Source organism: Nerophis ophidion, linkage group LG05 (genome assembly GCF_033978795.1).
Source record: "Nerophis ophidion isolate RoL-2023_Sa linkage group LG05, RoL_Noph_v1.0, whole genome shotgun sequence".
Classification (NCBI taxonomy): domain Eukaryota; kingdom Metazoa; phylum Chordata; class Actinopteri; order Syngnathiformes; family Syngnathidae; genus Nerophis; species Nerophis ophidion.
Genome location: NC_084615.1, coordinates 29,888,856 through 29,914,055, shown reverse-complemented (window position 1 = coordinate 29,914,055; position 25,200 = coordinate 29,888,856). Strand labels below are relative to the sequence as shown.

The following is a 25,200-nucleotide window of genomic DNA, read 5'->3' as shown; positions in this document are numbered from 1 at the left end:
TGTTCCTGAGCCCATGTGTTTATATCCTTTACACACTGATGTCGTTTTTTGATGGAGTACTGCTAACGTGCAGGGATTTCTCCAGTTTATGGATCGTAGATGGTAAAATCCCTAAATTCCTTGTAAAAGCTCGTTGAGAAATGTTGTTTTAAAACTGTTCAATTTGCTTACAAAGTGGTGACCCTCACCCCATCCTTGTTTGTGAATTACTTAGCATTTCATGGAAGCTGCTTTTATACCCAATCATGGCACCCAACTGTTCCCAGTTAGCCTGCACACCTGTAGGATGTTCCACATAAGTGTTTGATGAGCATTCCTTAACTTTATCAGTATTTATTGCCACCTTTCCCATTTTCTTTGTCACGTGTTGCTGGCATCAAATTCTAAAGTTAATGAATATTTGCAAAAAAAAAAAAGTTTATCAGTTTGAACATCAAATATGTTGTATTTGTAGCATATTCAACTAAATTTGGTTTGAAAAAGTATTAGCAAATCATTGTATTCCGTTTATATTTACATCTAACACAATTTCCCAACTCATATGGAAACGGGGTTTGTATATATATATATATACACGTATTTGTATTTATGTATATGTGTGTGTATATATACATGTACATACATACATACACGAACACATTTATCAGTATATAGATTTATGTATATATGGGTGTGTGTATACACATATGTGAGTATATTCATGTATATATGTGTGTGAATATATGTATATATGTGTGTGTGTATATATATGTGTGTAAATGTGTGTGTGTGTGTGTGTGTATATATATATATATATATATATATACACACACACATATTATACATATATATGAGTGTGCATATATATATATATATATATATATATACACATATATATATATATATACATATATATATATATACATATATATGTGTGTGTGTGTGTGTGTGTATAAGTAAAACAGCCTATAATAAAAGTAAAATTAACTTAGGTTTTGCTGAAGATGGGTCGCTTTTAAAATATGCCCAACTTAAGTGTAATAAAAGTGTAAAAGTAGACCACTCACCTCATGTGTTTGGGTGGTGAAGCTCTTCGTAGTTGAGCCTAATTATTAGCTTCCATTCTTTCCCATATGTTTATTGGCAGTGACTGATCCATTCAGTGCTACAAATTCGCCCTCACTCACAAACACATGATGCGCCTGGTCTGCCGGAGTATAAGAAAACGTAGCAGCAGGGACGAATGTCGCGAACTTAGCGACGTTGTCGCTATATTTAGGAAGTAAAAAGACCATTCCAGGTGCATTTTTTTTCCAAAAAAGCAGCAAGCTTCAATTTTTTGAAAACTCTGAAAAGAAAGAACATTTTGCTCTTGACAAACTAGTTTTGCTTGGAATATTTACAAAAAAGTTTTGCTATATGAAAAGATCAAATAAAGATACAAAGAAAACATAGAATATAAATACATATTTCTTCTGCTTTTTATGTTTTTGTAACTTTGTAAAAGACAAGAAAATGTGTTAGATGTTCTGTTTTTGATGTGTTTTCATTCAGTTTTCGCAATATAAAAATTATTTACTAACACATTTGTTCTGTGTTTGATGTTTTACTCAACTTTTACAATATGAAAAAAATTAAATTAAAATATTTTAACATATTCTGCTTTCCATGTTTGTATTCATTTTTAGCAATATGAAAAAAGACCAAAAAATATATTTTTGGCATATTCCGTTTTTTATTTCGTTTTTGCAATATAAAAAAAATAACACCTTTGTTCAGCCTATCTAGTTTTACTAAGTTTTTGCACACAAAAAAAACACGAAAGACAAATTGAGGATTTTAGTTGTATTTTTCAGGAGTTTCTACGTTTTTGCAATTGCATCATGGCCAATTATGCAAATCCGATGATGACATTATGTCATTACCCCGCATTCTATCCACAGATAAATTGCAGTCCTTTACTTTCCAATCTTCTCTTCTCGTGGCTTTAGTCATATTGTGCTGAGCAACAGGGACAAAAGTTTTGCAGCTCTGTGGTTGTCATCACACTTCCTTGGTGGCATTGCACGCGGAAACAAGACGGTAAAAACAAAATACACATACAGTGCACACTAATATCAATATCAGAGGTATTTTTCGACTGAAGTGGCATTTTATTGCTAGAAAGTTGAGTTTCAACTCCAAATTGTGTGATTTTGAACTAAACAAATCCTCATGTTTATCTTTAAAAAGGAATAATTGCTGTCTTTACAATACTGGGTTCTGTCCATATTGAATAAATTGTTAGCGGCAACATTTAGGGTCAAGGTAAATGGTCCAGGAAATGTAAGGCACCAGGAAAAGTGTCCCCGTCTTGGCTGGACCAGAGACTCAATCATGTTGGGGTCACTGGCTGACTTTGCCCCCCACCCCCCGCCCCCTCCTGACTCCTGGCTCCAGGAAGAAGACAATGCAGGAAAGACACGGAGACACAAACATGTCTCGTGTCTTCCCATTCGGCCTAATATTTTTTTCTTTTTTTTAACCTTTCATCTCGTTTCCTACATCTGCTGACCTCACCTGTTTTGCTGGCCTTATCTGATTAGATTGATCATCGGCACGCTGCTTAGGCGATAATGATGAAACAGAGCTAATCAATATTAACTCACTGGGTGTCAAACACTCTCATAAAGAACTCAAGTTTCCATGTGACTGACTAGGTCGCAGTTGTCAAAACTCAAGGCCCCGGGGCCAAATCTGGCCTGCCACGTAATTTTATGTGGCCCGCGAAAGTTAATAAAATGCTTAATATATTTTTATTCCTATTCTTATTCTTATTTATTTCACTTTTGACATCAAAAATCATGTACTGGATGCATTTGCATATATTTTAAAATTCAATATTATCATCATCAAAATATTATAGAATCATCCATCCATCCATTATCTACCGTTTGTCCCTTTAGGGTCGCGGGGGGTGCTGGAGCCTATCTGAGCTGCATTCAAGCGGAAAGCGGAGTATTTCAAAAATATTTTTTGGGTAAAATAAAGATAAATATGTACTTAAATATCTGCTTGACTTATGATTTCAAAACAATAAAATGATCAATCAAATTGCACACTGTAAAATTGACAATAGATTTTACGGTTAAAATCCGCTGACTTGAGTTTTTTTTTTTTTACCGTAAAATCAACTTTGGTACTGTTTTTTTTTCCATATACAGTAAGACACTAAACAATTAAAAAAGTAATAAAAACATTTAAACAACAATATTTTATGGTTAAAAAAACAACAACCTGGCAGCTCTGTTGCTTAAATTTTACTGCTAAAAACATTGGTTTTGTTTTTCCATTCCACTCCATTTGTTAATTTTTTTATATGCTTTAAAAAAAACAACACTGCTTCTACTGTAACATTCTGGTGACTGAGCTGCCAGTTTTTAAAGTAAATACCGTATTTCTTTGAATAGCCGCCAGGGCGCTAATTAATTTAAAACCTCTTCTCACTCCTGCGCTTATTCAAGGCATGCGGTAAAAGTAAGCAGGCGCTAATAATTTTAAAACCTCTTCTCACCCCTGCGCTTACCAATGGCATGCAGTAAAAAATTGAGTGTGATTAAAAATAAATAAATAAGTTGAAAAAAATTCTGCCGCGGCCCGGTGGTTGGCGACCACTGTTCTACAACATGTCATCGCGCCAACCTTTACACCATGCTATCTGCGTGCCGGCCGGACGTATGTATATCGTTGCTTCTCACACAAGATTGCAATGCATACTTGGTCAACAGCCATACCTTTTACACTGATGGTTGTGATATAAACAACTTTAACACTCTTACTAATATGTGCCACACTCTGTGAACCCACACCAAACACATTTCTGGAGAACATTGGCTCTGTAACACATTATAAGAATTACCCAGAATTCCAACGCATCCAAGACTCTTGGCTATATTGTACACGCGCCCCCAACCCCGCCCACCTCAACCGACGCACGGAGGGGGTGGGGGTTTGATGCTAGCGGGGTGTATAATATAGCCAAGAGTCATGGATGCATTGGAATTCTGGGTAATTCTTATTTTGCGTTTATAATGTGTTACAGAGCCAATGTTCTCCAGAAATGTGTTTGGTGTGGGTTCACAGAGTGTGGCGGATATTAGTAAGAGTGTTAAAGTTTTTTTTATATCACAACCATCAGTGTGATCTGTATGGCTGTGGAACAAGACCCCTGGTTAACAAATAGTAAAAGTAAAAAAAGCCTCCCCTGTCATTTTGGAAATAACGACAGGGGAAGCGTCACTCGTGACGTCACGAGTTTGACCCGGCGGTAAAAGTAAGCATGTGCTAATAAATTTGGGGAGCTAGTTTGACCCGGCAGCAATGCAAGGCAGTCGCATATTACATGCCTGGCGGCTATTCAAGGAAATACGGTATTTATGATTTTTTACAGCTTATGTAAAAAATATATTGTTTATGTATTTGTTGGGGGGTGTGGCCTGCGGGGCGTGTCAGGACCGGCCTCGATATTGGCGGCAGGTGCGTAGATGACACAGCTGTGAGTGTTTAGATGGATAGATAGATAGATACAGTAGATAGATAGTACTTTATTTATTCCTTCAGGAAAATCAACATTTTCAGCACAATCCCATTCAAGATCTGACAAACATTATAGGGAGACGGAACAGGTTTGTCTGTTCAGCTGTCGCTCTGTTAAAGGCAGCAGCCGGGAAGGAGTAGGGGGCTTCGTTGATGGTGGTTCGACAGCAAGACAGACTGAGATTGGAGAAAGAACTTTTATTGAAAAATAAATTGCTGTTCAGAACCGTGAACAACGCTGTCCTGTCCGTCCTTGGTGGTCTGAAGAACCCGGAGGAGCAAGACCTCCACAGTATTATATACAAACCCCGTTCCATATGAGTTGGGAAATTGTGTTAGATGTAAATGTAAACGGAATACAATGATTTGCAAATCCTTTTCAACCCATATTCAGTTGAATGCACTACAAAGACAAAATATTTGATGTTCAAACTCATAAACTTTTTTTTTTTTTTTTGCAAATAATAATTCACTTAGAATTTCATGGCTGCAACACGTGCCAAAGTAGTTGGGAAAGGGCATGTTCACCACTGTGTTACATCACTTTTTCTTTTAACAACACTCAATAAACGTTTGGGAACTGAGGTAACTAATTGTTGAAGCTTTGAAAGTGGAATTCTTTCCCATTCTTGTTTTATGTAGAGCTTCAGTCGTTCAACAGTCCGGGGTGTCCGCTGTCGTATTTTACGCTTCATAATGCGCCACACATTTTCGATGGGAGACAGGTCTGGACTGCAGGCGGTCCAGGAAAGCACCCGCACTGATTTTTAAGAAGCCATGCTGTTGTAACAGTGCTGAATATGGCTTGGCATTGTCTTGCTGAAATAAGCAGGGGCATCTATGAAAGACACGGCGCTTAGATGGCAGCATATGTTGTTCCAAAACCTGTATGTACCTTTCAGCATTTATGGTGCCTTCACAGATGTGTAAGTTACCCATGCCTTGGGCACTAATGCACCCCCATACCATCACAGATGCTGGCTTTTGAACTTTGCATGGATGGCAGTCTGGATGGTTCACTTCCCCTTTGGTCCAGATGACACAATAATGAATATTTCCAAAAACAATTTTAAATGTGGACTCGTCAGACCACAGAACAGTTTTCCACCTTGCATCAGTCCATCTTAGATGATCTCAGACCCAGAGAAGCTGGCGGCGTTTCTGGATGTTGTTGATAAATGGCTTTCGCTTTGCATAGTAGAGCTTTAACTTGCACTTACAGATGTAGAGACAAACTGTATTTAGTGTAAAGTGGTTTTCTGAAGTGTTCCTGAGCCCATGTGGTGATATCCTTGAGAAATTGATGTCGGTTTTTGATACAGTGCCGTCCGAGGGATCGAAGGTCACGGTCATTCAATGTTGGTTTACGGCCATACCGCTTATGTGGAGTCATTTCTCCAGATTCTCTAAACCTTTTGATGATATTATGGACCGTAGATGTTGAAATCCCTAAATTTCTTGCAATTGCACCTTGAGAAATGTTGTTCTTAAACTGTTTGACTATTTGCTCACGCAGTTGTGGACAAAGGGGTGTACCTCGCCCCATCCTTTCTTGTGAAAGACGGAGCATTTTTTCGTAAGCTGTTTTTATACCCAATCATGGCACCCACCTGTTCCCAATTAGCCTGCTTACCTGTAGGATGTTCCAAATAAGTGTTTTATGAGCATTCCTCAAATGTATCAGTATTTATTGCCACCTTTCCCAACTTCTTTGTCACCTGTTGCTGGCATCAAATTCTAAAGTTAATGATTATTTGCAAAAACAAAAATGTTTATCAGTTTGAACATGTTGTCTTTGTAGCATATTCAACAATGTGTTAAAAATGATTTGCAAATCATTACATCTAACACAATTTCCCAACTCATATGGAAACAGGGTTTGTACAATCGAATGTCCCTAAATAAAGTTAAAGTACCACTGATAGTCACGCACACACTAGGTGTGGTCAAATTACTCTCTGCGTTTGACGCATCCCCTTGTTCCACCCCCTGAGAGGTGAGGAGAGCAGTGAGCAGCAGCAGTGGCCACGCTCGGGAATGATTTTTCTGATTTATATGTAGCTATTATCAATGGTGGTGATCACTAAATGAAATGTGTTGCTTATATTATTCAACTAATGGAGCATTCCATCTGTACTGGGAATTCAGAATTTCCCAGCTTCTAGTAGAAAAGTACAACTGGAACGTCCTCCGAGGTCTAATTTCATACTTGGAAAGTCAAAGAGTCCTCACCGTCCCCGAGTCAGCTTTCTAAGATGGCTGCTCTGACTAAATTTTGTCTACTTGCATACTTTGCATACTTGCTTCATATACTTACATACTTTATATACTTACTTACTTCACAACTGGAATGCTCATAACTCGGCTGTGACGTCATTCCCAGCTCTCACTTCCAGTTGATGACTTCAAACTGCGTTAGGTATTTGTAAGTTGTGTATGTTATTTCATTGTAGTCGAGAATGATGTCATTGTCAGTTTGTCCACTTTCTTCTTTGACAACAAGTACTCTGCTCTCCTTTATTTGAAATAGATTTGCTAGTTTTTTCCCCTTCTTGCTTCTTTGAAGCGGAACTGCACTTTTTGGGAGAAAAATTCTCCATAATTCACTATCCTTATGTGAGACAAGTACACATTTTTTTTGTATTTTAAATGCATTCTAACTCGTAAATAAACGTTAGCAAGAGTCAGCTAACAATGGAGGTAATGGTATTTGCTATATTCCACATAAAAAACATATAAATCCTCCATTATCACATAACAGGCACATCTAGTAACATGTTATATTTACTTATTTTGGTCTTTTTGAGCACATTGCAATTTATTACAATACTATTTCCTTTAACAATAACATCTGCTAATCATAAGTGCCAACAACGACTACTTTGGGACAAATGGAGATCCAGAACCTTATATTTTTTTAACATGAATAAAAGTAAGAGGAGCTAAACGTTTTAGAAGCTGAGTGATAATCAGATCCAGCAAGTAGCAATATTGCTGGATCTGGTAAAAATAAAACAACCACTTATTGTTTAATGTCTGCTCTCATTGGGATGCTGACTGATGGTATGTTCATATCTTCCTGTTTGGATGAAGAACTAATCATAATCCTCACAAAGATTAAAAAATAAATAAAAAAATCTTGCGATCTCCAGGTCTGAGTTGGCTGTAAAAAGTGTACCAACTTCTACTATCCAGGTGAGAGGCATGATTTATAATCTAGAATTAACTTTTAACAACTCTGAGGTGATGCAGCAGCTCACCAGCTCAGTATGTCAATAACTACATAAGCTCATGACCTCTCTGATATCTCTTTGCCACTAAAAGTTGTTCCTCTGCAATAGCTCTTATAATAACAATATCGCTAATACTTGGATTGAAATGCAAACCTGACATGTAAATGGAGTATTGTTGGCGGTTTTTAGATGTGTTCTTAGGGTTTTATGCACGCAATAGATGACTCCCATTAGCTTCATCGTTAGCCACCTCGTACTTGTCGGTGTATTACAAAATAGAATGCTTAAAAAAGAGAAAAACGTGTTCTTGTCTGACATAGGGATTGTGAATGACTGGCAGGATTCCAAAAGATAAGTGCAATTCCCTTTTAAGTTTGGTGCCTTATTGCTGGTGTCGCTGTTATGTATGTATTTTTTGATTAATTTGCCACCTTGTTTTTTACTACTTTTAAACTTCAAAAAATATACATCTAAATTATGAGAATGTTTATATATATATATATATGTATGTATGTGTGTATATTCATGTATATATGTATGTTAATGTGTGTATATGTATGTATGTATATATGTATATAGATGTGTGTGTATATATAGGTATATGTATGTATGTATATATTTATATATATGTGTGTGTTTGTGTGTATGTATATGTATATATATATATATATATATATATATATATATATATATATATATATATATACATATATATACACACATACATACATACATGTGTATATGTCTGTATGTATACAGGACTGTCTCAGAAAATTTGAATATTGTGATAAAGTCCTTTATTTTCCGTAATGCAACTAAAAACATGAAAATGTCACACATTCTGGATTCCTTATACATCAACTGAAATATTGCAAGCCTTTTTTTATTTTGATATTGCTGATTATGGCATACAGCTTAAGAAAACTCAAAAATCCTATCTCAAAAAATGTGAATATTTCCTCAGACCAAGTAAAAAAAAAGATTTATAACAGCAAAACAAAATCAAACATTTGAAAATGTCAATTAACGCACTCAGTACTTGGTTGGGAATCCTTTTGCACGGCTTACTGCATCAATGCGGCGTGGCATGGAGGCAATCGGCCTGTGGCATTGTTGAGGTGTTATGGATGCCCAGGATGCTTCAATAGCGGCCTTTAGCTCATTTGCATTATTGGGCCTGGTGTCTTTCAGCTTCTTCACAATAACCCACATATTCTCTATGAGGTTCAGGTCAGGGGACTTGGCAGGCCAATGGAGGACAATAATGCCATGGTCAGTACACCAGTTACTGCTGGTTTTGGCACTGTGAGCAGGGGCCAGATCATGCTAGAAAATTAAATCATCATCTCCATAGAGCTTTTCAACAGATACAGCTTCAATAGCCGTATTCCCATGGTCAAGCCACTCCTGAAATCCAGACAACGGAAGTTCCCTAAGTCAGCAATGGTTTGGGGAGCCATGTCAGCTGCTGGTTTTGGTCCACTGTGTTTCATCAAGTCCAGAGTCAATGCAGCTGTGTACATGCTTCCATCTGTCGTAAAGCTATATGGAGATGATGATTTAATTTTCCAGCATGATCTGGCACCTGCTCACAGTGCCAAAACAAGCAGTAACTGGTGTCCTGACCATGGCATTACTGTCCTCCATTGGCCTGCCAACTCCCCTGACCTGAACCTCATAGAGATTTTGTGGGGTATTGTGAAGAAGAAGCTCAACGACACCAGGCCCAATAATGCAAATGAGCTGAAGGGTTAATTGACATTTTCAAATGTCTGATTTTGTTTTGCTGTTATAAATCTTTTTTTTTACTTGGTCTGAGGAAATATTCAAATTTTTTGAGATAGGATTTTTGAGTTTTCTTAAGCTGTATGCCATAATAAATAAATAAATAAATAAATGAGTTGTACTTGTATAGCGCTTTTCTACCTTCAAGGTACTATAATCAGCAATATTAAAATAATAAAAGGCTTGCAATATTTCAGTTGATGTGTAATGAATCCGGAATGTATGGCATTTTATGTTTTTAGTTGCATTACGAAAAATAAAGGACTTTATCACAATATTCTAATTTTCTGAGACAGTCCTGCTTATGAATGTATGTATGTATCTATGTAAAAATATGTGTGTATACAGTATATATGTATTGATATATGTATGTGTATATATATGTATGTATATATGTATGTATATATATATATATATATATATATATATATATAATATGTATGTATGTATATACATATATATATATATTGTGCGTTGTGCGATTCAGAATCGATTATAATTTTTTTTTTTTTAATCGATTTTTTTTAATCAATCCAACAAACCACTATACAGCAATACCATAACAATGCATATATATATATATATATATATATATATATGTATCTATATATATATATATATATATATATATATATATATATATATATATATATATATATATATATATATATATATATATGTATAGATACAAATTTATATATATATATATATATACTGTATATATATATATATATATTGAGACACACACACACACACACACACACACACACACACACACACACACACACACACACACACACACACACACACACACACACACACACACACACACACACACACACATTTATGGTGTACCCCGCCTTCCGCTTATGTGCACCTCCCGCGAGGGACAAGCGGTAGAAAATAGATGGATGTTTACGTTAGGTCAGAAAAAAGCACACAGGCTTGTGGGAGCAATTATCAGAAAATGGAAGACATACAAGACCACTGATAATCTCCCTCGATCTGGGGCTCCACGCAAGAGCTCATCCCGCGGGGTCAAAATGATCATGAGAACGGTGAGCAAAAATCAATCAATCAATCAATCAATCAATGTTTACTTATATAGCCCTAAATCACTAGTGTCTCAAAGGGCTGCACAAACCACTACGACATCCTCGGTAGGCCCACATAAGGGCAAGGAAAACTCACACCCAAAAATCCCAGAACCACACAGGGGGACCTGGTGAATGACCTGCAGAGAGCTGGGACCAAAGTAACAAAGGTTGCCATCAGTAACACACTACGCCGACAGGGAATCAAATCCTGCAGTGCCAGACGTGTCCCCCTGCTTAAGCCAGTGCATGTCCAGGCCCGTCTGAAGTTTGCCAGAGAGCACATGGATAATACAGCAGACGATTGGGAGAATGGTATGTGGTCAGATGAAACCAAAATAGAACTTTTTGGTACATACTCAACTCGTCGTGTTTGTAGGAAGAAGAATACTGAGTTGCATCCCAAGAACACCACACCCACTGTGAAGCATGGGGGTGGAAACATCATGCTTTGGGGCTGTTTTTCTGCTAAGGGGACAGGACGACTGATCCGCATTAAGGAAAGAATGAATGGGGCCATGTATCATGAGATATGGAGCCAAAACCTCCTTCCATCAGTGAGAGCTTTGAAGATGAAACGTGGCTGGGTCTTCCAGCATGACAATGATCCCAAACACACCGCCCGGGCAACGAAGGAGTGGCTCCGTAAGAAGCATTTGAAAGTCCTGGAGTGGCCTACTAGCCAGTCTCCAGACCTCAACCCCATAGAAAATCTGTGGAGGGAGTTGAAAGTCCGTGTTGCTCGGCGACAGCCCCAAAACATCACTGCTCTGGAGAAGATCTGCATACAGGAATGGGCCAAAATACCAGCTACTGTGTGTGCAAACCTGCCTCATGTCACTCTTGTGTCTTTGCTACCTGTCGTGTCTGGCATCATTTCAGCTATTACCTGTCGTGCTACATCTTGTCCTGGTCGTCGTAGCGATAAGCTGTTTTTGTTAGCCACAGCTATTTCCAGTTTTTCTGTTTGTTATCCTCTAGCTTCCATGCTAAAGTTCCTTTTTGTTTCTTGTTAGCTTCTATGCTAAAGGCCTTTTGTTTTTTATCCGCCCACGCGCGCGCTATGGGTTTGAACCCTTTGTTAGGTTTTGTCTTAGTATTTATATTAAAACCGTGTTTGCTCACTCCATGCCTGCCTCCATCTCTGCATCCTGGGGTTCGTCAACAAATAACTCTGACAGTTATTGACCAAATACTTATTTTCCACCTTAATTTACAAATAAATTCTTTAAAATTCCCCCCAAAAAATTTCACATTCTGTCTCTCACAGTTGAAGTGTACCTGTGATGAAAATTACAGACCTCTGTCATCATTTTAAGTGGGAGAACTTGCACAATCGGTGGCTGACTAAATATTTACTTTCCCCACTATATATTTATATATATATATATATATATATATATATATATATATATATATATATATATATATATATATATATATATATGTGTATATATATATACAAAACACATATTAAAAAAAAATTATCCCTGGTGTTCTTTAATACACTTAAATTTGTTATTCATACTATATTGATTGAAATGATTGCTTTTATTTAAAAAAGAATTCACTTGACTAGCTTAATTTTTTTTATATTTGTCATTTATTACCATTCATTGCCACACATTTACATAATTCACATGTAATTTCATGACAACATTAATTGAAGGGTTTTAACAAAAATGTGCCGTCAAGTTTGACAATGACTAAAAGATCTTTACAGCATTCGACCTTGACCCAATAAAAAAAAGACCTGTGACTTTTGTGTAGTAAGCCTGCCCTGCAGGTGTGCCTAATGGTATGGTCACACGTGCATGTTATTGGGAGGTATTTCCATGTTATGCTTGTGGATTAAGTGTGTTTGAACAGTTGAGGTCACAAAGTCAGGCTGCGACCAGACATGTTTTCTGGAACTATTACCCACACACAGACACAGACAAGCGTATTTTTGGAAGAAATCATTAACTCCGCGTTTGCAGCGGGTTCTCATTTGTACTCGAGATCAAGTGGCGAAAGGTTAGAAGAGCAGCGCAAACACTTCTCTGAGACACTCAATTACACATTTTCTCTTGTCATTTGCATGCCGGGCCACTAGTTGGCGATAAAAACATGAGCACCAGCTGCTTGTCCTCCCTCGTCTGCACATGTGACTGTTAACAAAGATTCTGTTGTACATTAGCATACTAATCTAATGTTGGTATTATTTTCTACACAACAAAGATGAGCAAATATTACATTTGAAAAAATAGCTTGAGACCTCTGATGTGGAGGATCTTTGACACACTTTTTTGCTGTCACTCCTTAAAAACCGCAGTACTCCTGTTTTATAGAGGATCTTTGACTTGTGTTTTTGTAGTATGTCCCTAAAAACACCAGTGCGCCTGTCATATAGAGGATATTTGACTTATGTTTCTGCTACTAAAAAAGCAGTACTCCTGTCTTGTGAAGGATATTTGACTTGTGTGTTTGTAGTATGTCCCTAAAAAAGACAGTGATCCTGTCTTATAGAGCAGTGGTCCCCAACCTTTTTGTAACTGCGGACCGGTCAACGCTTGATAATTTGTCCTACAGGTATTTTAGCCCATTCCTCCTGGGCAAAGGCCTCCAGTTCATTCATATTCTTGGGCTTGCGTGCTGCAACTCCCTTCTTCAAGTCCCACCAGAGGTTTTCAATAGGATTTAGGTCTGGCGACTGTGAAGGCCACTCCAGAGTCGTCCAGCCCTTCTTCTGCAACCATTCTGATGTTGATTTGGAGGTATGCTTGGGATCGTTGTCCTGTTGGAAGGTCCAACGTTTCCCAAGCCTCAGCTTCGTCACCGACTTCAAGACATTTGCAGCTAATATATCCTGGTAGGAAATAGAATTCATAATGCCTTGAACGTGCTGGAGATTCCCGGTACCTGAGGCAGAGAAACAGCCCCAGAGCATGATTGACCCCCCACCATGCTTAACAGTAGGAAAGGTGTTCTTCTCTTTGTAAGCTTCATTTTTTCTCCTCCAGACATAACGTTGATTCATAGGCCCAAAGAGTTCCAGTTTTGTCTCATCACTCCATAGAACAGTTTCCCAAAACCTTTGGGGTTTGTCCAGGTGATTTTTGGCATACTGGAGTCTATTTTTCTTGTGCCTGGTAGTCGGAAGTGGGATGTTCCTGGGAGTTCTGGCATGGAGGCCTTCATCTCATTGTGCGCGCCTTATTGTCTGGGACGAAACCTGCGTTCCCCCCTCTGCAATGTCCTGTTGTAGTTCCTCAGCTGTTACCCGGGGGTTTTTCACCACTGTACGCACACAGCATCCTCTTTCTACCACGCCCAGGTAGTGTTTCCACTGTGCCTTTAGCTTTAAACTTGCGAATTATGCTCCCAACTGTGTCTCTTGGAATGTGTAATGTCTTTGCTATTTCTTATATCCATATCCTTTCTTATGAAGAGAAATGACCTCCTCTCTTGACTTCTTTAAACACTCCCTGGACTTCACCATGTTGCAAATACACCATTGACCATCTACAAGAAGCTGAGCGTCAGTCTTTTTCAATCAGTTTAATTGTTGCTCGTTATGGTTCTAATCACATCTACAGGTGTTTTCAACACCTGATTGAAAAGACCTTATTCAAATTCTGTTCTTAAGAGTTATGATCTTCAACGGGTTGAATAATTTTGTCAATGAGATATTAAGAGAAATGACACTGTTTGGTTTGTTACTAAATATAATGTTGTAATTCAAGTTGCATTTGTCTATTTAATGCATCTTTATTTGATATGACTATAAACAAAATACGGATTAAATGTCCAACTTGTTAAAACACCAAAATTGTGTGGGGGTTGAATAATTTTGCTCACAACCGTAAAGGATCTTTGACCTGTGCTATTCTAGTACGTCCCTAAAAAAGGCAGTGATCTTTTCATACAGAGGATTTTTGTGACTCGTAATTTTTCTACTAAAATAGCAGTACTCTTGTCATTTAAAGGGTCTTTGACTTGTGTGTTTGTAGTCCATCCATCCATCCATCCATCCATTTTCTACCGCTTATTCCCTTTGGGGTCACGGGGGGCGCTGGTGCCTATCTCAGCTACAATCGGGTGGAAGGCGGGGTACACCCTGGAAAAGTCGCCACCTCATCTATGCCCCTTAAAAAGACAGTTATCCCATCGTACAGACGATCTTTGACTCATATTTTTACTACTAAAAAAGCAGTACTTTTATCATTTCGAGGATCTTTGACCTGTGTTTTTGTATTATGTGTGATTTGTCCAGGGTGTACACCGCCTTCCACCCGAGTGCAGCTGAGATAGGCTCCCAAAAAAGGACAAGCGGTAGTAAATGGATGGATGGATGTCCTTAAAGAAAGCAGTGATCCTGTCATATAGAAGGTCTTTGACTCATCTTTTGCTACTAAAAAATTAGGACTCCTGTTATTTAAAGGATCTTTGACCTGTGTTATTGGAGTATGTCCCTAAAAAAGGCAGTGATCATGTCATATAGAGGATCTTTGACTCATGATTTTGCTACTAAAAAAGCAGTACTCCTGTCATTTAAAGGATCTTTGACCTGTGTTTTTGTAGTTGGTTTTTAAAAGCACCACTGTTTCTGTCATATAGAGGATTTTTGACTCATGATTTTGCTACTAAAAAGCAGTACTCCTGTCATATAAAGGATCTTTGACTTGTGTTTTTGTAGTAGGTCTTTAAAAACACCAGTGCTGCTGTCATTTGGACGATCTTTGACTCATGATTTTGCTACTAAAAAACAGTACTCCTGTCATATAAAGGATCTTTGACTTGTGTTGTTGTAGTATGTCCCTAAAAAAAGGCAGTGATCCTTTCATATAGAGGGTCTTTAACTCACATTGTTTGCTATGAAAACAGCAGTGCTTCTGTCATATAGAAGATCTTTAAAATAAATTATTTGTTTGCAGTAAGTCTTTAAAAAACAGTGGACTTTTGACTTCTATTTTTGTACCCGGTCCTCAAACACACCATTGCTCCTGTCATACAGAGGATCGTTGACTCATGTTTTTACTACTAAAAAAAACAGTACTCCTGTCATACAAAGGATCTTTGACTTGTGTTTTTGTTACTAAAAAGCAGTACTCCTGTCATATAAAGGATCTTTGACTTGTGTTTGTAGTAGGTCTTTAAAACACAATTGCTCCTGTCTTATAGAGGATCTTTGACTCATGTTTTTGCTACTAAAAAACAGTACTCCTGTGTTATAAAGGATCTTTGACTCATGTTTTTGCCACTATAAAATCAGTACTCCTGTCATATAGAAGATCTCTAAAATAAATAATGTGTTTGCAGTACGTCTTAAAAAAACAGTGCTACTGTCATGTGGAGGACCTTTGACTTCTATTTTTGTACTAGGTCCTCAAACACAGCAGTGCTCCTGTCATATAGAGCATCTTTGACTCATGTCTCTGCGGAAGGTCTTTAAAAACACCGTTGCTTTGACTCATGCTTTTGCTACTAAAAAACAGTATTCCTGTCATATAAAGGATTTTTGACTTGTGTTTTTGTTGTAAGTTTTTAAAAACACCTTTGCTCCTGTCATATAGAGGATCTTTGACTCATGTTTTTGCTACTAAAAAAACAAAGTATGCTTGTCCTATAAAGGATCTTTGACTTGTGTTGCGGTAGTACGTCCCTAAAAAAGGCAGTGATCTTGTCATATAGAGGGTCTTTGACGCGCGTTGTCTGCTATGAAAACAGCAGTGCTTCTGTCATATAGAAGATCTTTAAAAGAACTGATGTGTTTGCAGTACGTCTTTAAAAAAAAGTGCTACTGTCTTGTGAAGGACCTTTGACTTCTATTTTTGTACTAGGTCCTCAAACACAGCAGTGGTCCTATCATATAGAGCAGGGGTGTCAAACGTATGGCCTGAGGGCCGGATCAGGCCTGCGAACAGGTTTTATCCGGCACGCGGGATGAGTTTGCTAGTATAAAAATGTACCGGAAATTTTTGAAGGAAAGATACAGCTGTTCTGAACATATCCACTGGATGTTGCAATTCTTAGTATCTTTGTAGATGATGTTACATATGTAAAAAAAACAAAAAAAAAACGCACAACGTTAGTACATCAGTCAAGGAAAATGATCAAACTACATAAACAACATGCTTTGATTTTGATATAATTTTTTCATCTTGATAGATTGAAAATGAACACCAATGAGTTGACTGATAAACATTATCACATAATTTATTCACAAAATATAGATAACGACAAATAAAGATAAAATACTACTAATCATAACAAGTAATTGTAAAAAAACGACAACATTACGATTTGTACAATTTCCGAATGTGCCTGTTTTATTTTTAAACAAAGAAATCAATCTAAATTTGTCTTTATTTTTAAGTTATCCTGCCCACTTTGGAGTAGATTTTTGTCCATCTGGCCCCCAATCTAAAATGAGTTTGACGCCCCTAATATAGAGCATCTGTGACTCGTGTTTCCACAGTCGGTCTTTAAAACCAACAGTGCGCCTGTCATACGGGGGGATCTTTGAACCGTAATTTTGCAGAAAGTCATTTAAAAACAATGCTACTGTTTATTGAAGATCTTTGACATGTATTGTTGGCAGCTTTTTAAAAAACTGCTCCTGTCATATTGCTGGGATGTTACTAACGTCACGTCAGGCTCACGTCCCACTCAATGAATACACGTGGTGGTCCAGCTAGCTCTGTTTTTAACGGGTACTAGGCGCCATTTAGCCTTTCTGCAAGAAAAAAATCCCTATGCTTGTGTTGTTTTTCGGCTGTACGAATCGTTCGAATCGGAAAAAGGATAAACGTTTCTTCAGATTTCCTCGAGAGGTAATCAAAACGGGAGGAAGTATGCAAGATTATACCAAATGACGAGAAAAGCATGCAGCACACACTCCAGTCTAAGGGAGCAGAGTTGAAGAATGCATACGTTTGCAGTGATCCCTTTGTTAAAGGTTTGTTTGATATACTTTTAACATTTAGTATTTAGTATTTTCTTGATATTATTTGTAGTTCTTAAACACGTGTTTGCTACGAGTGTTTCAAAAAGCACCAACTCAGCGAGTCTTGATAAAGTAAAGCAAATGTGAGCAAAACCTAAAAGGAGTTAAAGGCCTACTGAAATGAGATTTTCTTATTTAAACGGGGATAGCAGGTCCATTCTATCTGTCATACGTGATCATTTCACGATATTGCCATATTTTTGCTGAAAGGATTTAGTAGAGAACATCGACGATAAAGTTCGCAACTTTTGGTCGCTAACAGAAAAGCTCTGCCTTTACCGGAAGTCGCAGACGATGACGTCACTCGTTGATGGCTCCTCACATCCTCACATTGTTTTTAATGGGAGCCTTCCAACAAAAAGAGCTATTCGGACCGAGAAAACAACAATTTCCCCATTAATTTGAGCGAGGATGACAGATTTGTGTTTGAGTATATTGATAGCGACGGACTAAAAAAAAAACAAAAACAAAAAAACGCAATTCCATTGGGACAGATTCATATGTTTTTAGAGATATTTACTAGGATAATTCTGGGAAATCCCTTATCTTTCTATTGTGTTGCTAGTGTTTTAGTGAGATTAAATAGTACCTGATAGTCGGAGGTGTGTGTCCACGGGTGTTTTGAGGCCAGTGTCTCAGGGAAGTCGACGGCAGCTTTATGGACGGCGCAAGCTCAGCTGATCTCCGGTAAGAAGCGACTTTTTACCACAATTTCTCACTGAAAACTGCTGGTTGACAAGTGGTCGGGATCCATGTTCGCTTGACCGCTCTGATCCATAGTAAAGTTTCACTTCCGGGAATTTTAAACAAGGAATCACCGTGTGTTTGTGTGGCTAAAGGCTAATGCTTCCCAACTCCATTTTTCTACTATGACTTCTCCAATATTAATTGAACAAATTGCAAAAGATTCAGCAACACAGATCTCCAAAATACTGTATAATTATGCGGTTAAAGCAGACGACTTTTAGCTGTGTGTGTGTGCAGCGCTCATATTTCCTGACAGCCCGTGACGTCACGCATACACGTCATCATTACGCGACGTTTTCAAGAAGAAATTCCCGGGAAATTAAAAATTGCAATTTAGTAAACTAAAAAGGCCGTATTGGCATGTGTTGCAATGTTAATATTTCATTATTGATATATAAACTATCAGACTGAGTGGTGGGTAGTCGTGGGTTTCAGTGGGCCTTTAAGGTTTAACAAAGGCAACAATCATAAAAGAAGTTCTCAGTACATACACAATTTTGATATTTATAGTTATATTTTGATAAAGATGAGGAAAAACACGGTCCTCGTAAACGGTGCGTGCAACAGCAGCAAACATTGGGACAGCGTAGCGTGGTTGGGAGAGTGGCTGTGTCAGCAACCTGAGGGTTCCTGGTTCAATCCCCACCTTCTACCCACTTAGTCACGTCCGTTGTGTCCTTGAGCAAGACACTTCCCCCTTGCTCCTGATCGGTTGTGGTTAGTGCCTTGCATGTCAGCTCCCACCATCAGTGTGTGAATGTGTGTGTGAATGGGTGAATGCGGAAATAGTGTCAAAGCGCTTTGAGTTCCTTAAAAAAAAAAGTTGGAAAAGCGCTATACAAGTATCACCCATTTAACATTTACATCAGTCGACGCAAACTTGAATAGTGAAATGCAACTTTACCCGAGCAAATACGATGCATATTTATCCTTGAGAGTCTTGGTACCAATTTCCATGACTCAGTCACACACAAATAAGTTGTAGACCTTCATGCTTTTCCAAGTTTTTATCTGTTTTGCCGTGTGGAATGGCCTCTGGAACACAATAAGTCGATGTCTCTGAGAGCACAACCGACGTATAGAACAACAGCCTTCAAGCTTGTAGTCCTAGGTTATTTTAAATTAACACGAGAAAATTATAATTTAAGGGGATATTGATTATTGAAATATGTAAAATAAGAACAAATATTTATTTCAGTTTTAGGAGTTTAATGATGGAAAAAGCTCAGTGATGACTTGAAGACACGTAGTTCTTTGTTAAGGTTAAAGAAAGCCTTGAAATAATGTAAAAGTATGAAATATAGCAGCGATAACTTTCATCCCATTGATTTTTTTTTTAACGTTGATGTTCCAGGCAATCTAACTTTCAGTGAATGTATAGGATAGGTCAGTGGTTCTCAAATGGGGGTAAGCGTACCCTTGGGGGTACTTGAAAGTATGCCAAGGGGTACGTGACATTTTTTTTAAATATTCTAAAAATAGCAACAATTCAAAAATCCTTTATAAATACATTTATTGAATAATACTTCAACAAAATATGAATGTAAGTTCATAAACTGTGAAAAGAAATGCAACAATGCAATATTCATTTTTGTGGACATGTTCCATAAATATTGATGTTAAATATTTCTTTTTTTGTGAAGAAATGTTTAGAATGAAGTTCATGAATCCAGATGGATCTCTATTACAATCCCCAAAGAGGGCACTTTAAGTTGATGATTACTTCTATGTGTAGAAATATTTATTTATAATTGAATCACTAGTTTATTTTTCAACAAGTTTTTAGTTATTTTTCTATCGTTACAAATGAGCAATATTTTGCACTGTTATACAATTTAATAAATCAGAAATTGATGACATAGTGCTGAATTTTACTTATGTATCTCTTTTTTTCAACCAAAAATCCTTTGTTCTGATTGATTAAGGGGTGCTTGAATAAGAAAAATCTTCACAGCGGGTACATCACTAAAAAAAGGTTGAGAACCACTGGGATAGGCAAATATAAGCCTTGGCTTCAGCGTATTCCTTTTTCCGTCATTATTTCTCTTTTTGTGTGTGTTTGATTGTTAATATGTATAATATGTGCTGTAAAAAAAAAAAAAAATATATATATATATATATATATATACACCACAAAATGGTTGATTATATGACCGAAATAAACTCATTTTATTTGATAAATCTTGATATCACTCGACAAATCTTCTTTTGATAAAGTACAGGGATCTATTCCTTTGCATGGTTCGATTTTTTGCTTGAATCTGTTTTTTGCAGGAAGATTTAAACCTCTATTGCACTCAGTTTGAATGCTCCTTGCTGTACAACACTCATCTTAGTTTTGTGGACCACCACTGGTTTTCACTTCCGGGATGAAGTCTATACTTGCCAACCTTGAGACCTCCGAATTCAGGAGATATATATACCGTAATTTTCGGACTATAAGTCACAGTTTTTTTCATAGTTTGGCCGGGGGTGCGACATATAGTCCGGAACGACTTATTTGTGAAATTATTAACACATTACCGTAAAATACCAAATAATATTATTTATCTCAATCGCAGAAGAGACGAAGGAAATGTCAGCAATCGTCACACACACGTCAACCAATAAGAATTTGGCGGGGGAGGGTCATGGCAGAAGTGCATTGTTGGTCATGGAATGCTAACTGCTATATGCTATATGCTACTGCCTTAGCTATTAAAATGGATCATTTCATCATTGGCGGTAACTTATAAAAACTGAGAAGGGCTAAAACAAAAATGGCACCGAAAAGGAAATCATGTACTGCAGATTACAAGCTGGACGTATTGAAATATGCAGCAGAAAACGACAAGAGGAAGCGGAGCGTACCTTTGGAGTTGGCAGAGTTTTTTAGAAGCGACATCTAGGAAGAAGATTTCATGGGATTTATCGATTAGGAGTGACAGATTGTTTGGTAAACGTATAGCATGTTCTATATATTATAGTTATTTGAATGACTCTTACCATAATATGTTACGTTAACATACCAGGCACCTTCTCAGTTGGTTATTTATGCGTCATATAACGTACACTTTTTCAGCCTTTTGTTCACTATTCTTTAGTTATTTTAAATTGCCTTTAGAATGTCTATTCTTGGTGTTGGATTTTATCAAAATAATTTCCCCCCAGTGCAACTTATATATGTTTTTTTCCTTCTTTATTATGCATTTTCTGCCGGTGCGATATATACTCCGGAGCGATTTCTAATCCGAAAAAAAAACAAAAAACAAAAAACAAAAACAAACAAAAGAAAAAAATATATATATATATATATATATATTTTTTTTTTTTTTAAAGCATAGATGTATGTATGTATGTATGTATGTATGTATGTATGTATATATGTATGTATATATATATGTATATATATATATATATATATATGTATGTATATATATATGTATATATATATATACATATATATATATATGTGTATGTATATATATATATATGTATATATAGATATATATGTATGTATGTTTGTATGTATATATATATATATGTGTATGTATATATATATATATATGTATGTATGTTTGTATGTATATATATATATATATATATATATATATATACATATATATATATATATATATATATATAAATAATCCGTTCATGAATGAGTATATCCGTTCAGCCACCGTGTTCAATGGAGGTATATGATCTACAAAATTTGCAGGCAGCATACCCCTTCCATTTCGAGCTGTCCTGGATGAACTGAAATTATTTCTTCCAAATTATTTCTTCCAATAATTTTGGAAACTTGCAAGCGTACTTCTTCTTCTTACTCGTCATTGCCATGTCTCTGCTTCGTCTCTGTTATGTTTTTGGACATTACTACTTGCCGTAGTTTTGAAGCAATGCATGATGGGAATCCGGTTGTCGTGTGTCAGTGTATTAATGTGCCGGCTGGAATAAACACACGCTGAGAAATAGCTCCGTGCCTGCCTACTTTATGGGTTATGGATAAACCTATGGATAACGGAGACATATATAGTGGGGAAAAAAAGTTTTTAGTCAGCCACCGATTGTGCAAGTTCTCCCACTTAAAATGATGACAGAGGTCTGTAATTTTCATCATAGGTACACTTCAACTGTGAGAGACAGAATGTGAAAAAAAATCCAGGAATTCACATTGTAGGAACTTTAAAGAATTTATTTGTAAATTATGGTGGAAAATAAGTATTTGGTCAACCATTCAAAGCTCTCACTGATGGAAGGAGGTTTTGGCTCAAAATCTCACAATACATGGCCCCATTCATTTTTTCCTTAATACGGATCAGTCGTCCCGTCCCCTTAGCAGAAAAACATCTCCGAAGCATGATGTTTCCACCCTCATGCTTCACAGTAGGTATGGTGTTCTTGGGATGCAACTCAGTATTTTTTTTCCTCCAAACACGACGAGTAGAGTTTATACCTAAATGGATATGTCGATGATACAGCAGAGGATTGGGAGAAAGTCATGTGGTCAGATGAAACCAAAACAGAAGTTTTTGGTATAAACTCAACTCGTCGTGTTTGGAGGAAGAATAATACTGAGTTGCATCCCAAGAACACCATACCTACTGTGAAGCATCGGGGTGGAAACATCATGTTTTGGGGCTGTTTTTCTGCTAAGGGGACAGGCCGATTGATCCGTGTTAAGGAAAGAATGAATGGGGCCATGTATCGTGAGATATGGAGCCAAAACCTCCTTCCATCAGTGAGAGCTTTGAATGGTTGAGCAAATACTTATTTTCCACCATCATTTACAAATAAATTCTTTAAAATTCCTACAATGTGAGTTCCTGGATTTTTTTTTCACATTCTGTCTCTCACAGTTGAAGTGTACCTATGATGAAAATTACAGACCTCTGTCATCATTTTAAGTGGGAGAACTTGCACAATCGGTGGCTGACTAAATACTTTTTTGCCCCACCGTATAATAGTCTCCTTGTCAGGTGAGTGAGGACGCTAGAGGCAGTGCCTTTAAGGCACACCCCCAATATTGTTGTCCGGGTGAAAATCGGGAGAAATTCGGGAGAATGGTTGACCCAGGAGATTTTCAGCAGGGGCACTGAAATTCGTGAGTCTCCAAGGAAAATCGAGAGTGTTGGCAAGTATGGATGAAGTCACGTGTCGGAATACAACCAATAGAGGATGTTTTTTTGTGGTTTTTTCAAACTACATTCTTAAGACTGCAGTTCTTCTGTCACAGCTGATAACTTGCAACGTCTCTAAAGATGCTCTGATAACGTGTATAACTCGGTTAAAATTCACTATGACATGCCTGAAGTGTTCATTTTGTTTTAGTGAGCAATGGCGGATGTATTTTTAGCATTAAAAAGACACATGCAGGGCTTCCAGGGTCTCTCCTGTTGATAAGCAGTGGCCAAAGTTCGCTCGCAAGCCTGAAGAACAAACACGCACATACACACACACACACACACACACACACACACACACACACACACACACACACACACACACACACACACACACACACACACACACACACACACACACACACACACACACACACACACACACACACATTACTGCAGCGCCAGTGTTTAACCCATGAGGCTTAACTGCAGTGTGCTGTGGCGGTCCAATGGAAAGCCCTCTGTTTGCATGCAGAGGAGCCACCAAAAGGTAACATTTAGGGTTAGGTAAAGGTGAGGTGACATCATCACAACAATGGCCGAAGGTGTCTTTGGAGATGTTACACAGGGTTCGACCAGGCAAGGAGCGGGCCAAGATGGCCAACTACACAAATTGACCCTCTTTTTTTTTCATGCAGTTCAAGAGGAGAAAAGGTGCGGCCATTATTCCTGTTGGCAGAGACGGAGGACGAGCGGAAGTAAACTAGGGAATGCCAGCGAGGAGCGCGGAGAACATGCCAGCAGACAGGAGGAGCGGTGGAAAACAAAAGAGGCTCCACTCCCGGCCTCCTCTTATCTGTCTGAGGGTCTTATCCACCCCTGGCTATGTTAGTGTAACCCCCCCAATTCTCTCCCTCCCTCCTCTTCTCCTTCCACCTCATCCCTCCAAACCAAACCCACCCCCTCCCCCCTCCGCTCCCCGACGTTATCAGCACAGGGCTGACGTCAGGGGGCCCCGCTGGTACTGGGGGCCGGAGACGGAGGCTGATAGCGCGGCAGAGGCTGCCTCCGCACAGGCTGTGGGAACCGCGGACCCAGCCCACCTTGACACCGGAGTGGCCCCTGCACATCCACCACGTGCACTCGCACACGTGCACAGTTAGGTAAGTATTTTTACAGTGAGAGATCATTGAGGGTTATTATCCAGTTTTGCTTAATTGGTCTGAAAAATTATATTTACAGACAGCGGTTGCTCAGTTTTTGTTGGAATTCCGTTCCAAAAAAAGTGAAACTCAAACGGGATACATTTAAATCCAATGAATCCCTTGCGGATCCCTCAAAATATGGACACCTTCTATAGAAAATAATTATAGTTTTAAGTGCAGGAAATAATGTGAAACACATATACAGTGGGGTAAAAAAGTATTTAGTCAGCCACCGATTGTGCAAGTTCTCCCACTTAAAATGATGACAGAGGTCTGTAATTTTCATCATAGGTACACTTCAACTGTGAGAGACAGAATGTGAAAAAAAAATCCAGGAATTCACATTGTAAGAATTTTAAAGAATTTATTTGTAAATTATGGTGGAAAATAAGTATTTGGTCAACCATTCAAAGCTCTCACTGATGGAAGGAGGTTTTGGGTCAAAATCTCACGATACATGGCCTCATTCATTCTTTCCTTAACATGGAT

General features: G+C 37.8%; 1 long non-coding RNA gene across 1 annotated transcript in view; it reads left to right on the top strand.

The window, feature by feature from the left end:
* LOC133552909 (uncharacterized) overlaps positions 1-24,936 on the top strand; it is a 54,771-nt gene extending 29,835 nt beyond the window's left edge. Inside the window, exon 5 of the long non-coding RNA XR_009806793.1 lies at positions 24,205-24,936. This is a non-coding gene — a long non-coding RNA (uncharacterized LOC133552909). The remainder of the gene's footprint in view (positions 1-24,204) is intronic.
* The last annotated feature ends 264 nt before the right edge of the window (positions 24,937-25,200 follow it).